Here is a 1,084-nt window from a genome sequence, read left to right on the forward strand (position 1 = left end):
TGAGGCCTCTGTAAGGAGCCAGCAGTGAGTATGTTGGCTGATATAGAAAACTCTCGGCCCAGCGGCTCAGCTCTGTGACAGGACAATCTTTGGAGTCATTTCATTCTGAGCTTTTGTACTATGCACACATGTTTAGTTGTATTGCTGCCAAGCAATAAAATGTATTTATTCCACATTCCTTGGTTTTAGCTTGAGTATCCTCAGCTGGATCTTCTCCACAAACAAGTTAGGTTGTCAATTGTCTGAGGCTGAGCATTCCCCCACTAAAGTACATCATATCTGAATACATACTCAGCAGTTATTGTCAATCCAAAGATTTTGTCGAGCCCCTTACCCTTCCATTTTCAGCTCAGGTGTTTAATGAACGTCCTCTCCAAGACATTGTCTGAGCATATGGAGTTGTTGTCACAAGTGGGCCACGTTATTCTGATTCTTGAGCTTGATTCCCTTACTAAACATTATTTTAAAATCAAGCTTCCACAGCATACAGTTGTACTTGGAGGAACTTTGTTTTCAGTGGGTGATACTGCTGCAAGTGAGGCAATGTCGCAAGGCACGCCAATCATGGAGCTCTTGCAGGCTTTGCTGCGTACATGCATGATGAAAATGGGTTCTCTTGATAACCTGTCATCAGGCACAAAAAAATTAGTTTGGGTATCTGTGGGTAAAGAAAACGATATGCGTGGTTGAACCACTGGAGAATAGCAAGCATTTAGATTCAATGCGCAGTTCTTTACGCAGTAGTGTAACGCACATTGTGGTGTAACATGCGATTCTATGGGAAAACATGTTACACCTTTATCCTATTAGGCCAGAAAAAAATGTGCATGGAAACTGAACGTATATTACGTAGTTTTAAGTGTGGATCATAACACTCGGCGCGCTGTGGTTGAACATATGTGCAGATGGGGTTTGCAAGCTGCCAGCTAAGGACATCGATTACTTTATTTACAAACCGAGTCTGTGAAGTGTCGCAAAAACGTGTTACACTGATTTTGTGTGTTGATATCAAAGCAGAGACACAGTATTTTAGTCCTCTTAAGTGAATGTCTACACTGTATTCCAGTTGCTACACACCAGATGG

The sequence above is a fragment of the Schistocerca cancellata genome, chromosome 9 (assembly GCF_023864275.1).
Source record: "Schistocerca cancellata isolate TAMUIC-IGC-003103 chromosome 9, iqSchCanc2.1, whole genome shotgun sequence".
NCBI classification, from domain to species: domain Eukaryota; kingdom Metazoa; phylum Arthropoda; class Insecta; order Orthoptera; family Acrididae; genus Schistocerca; species Schistocerca cancellata.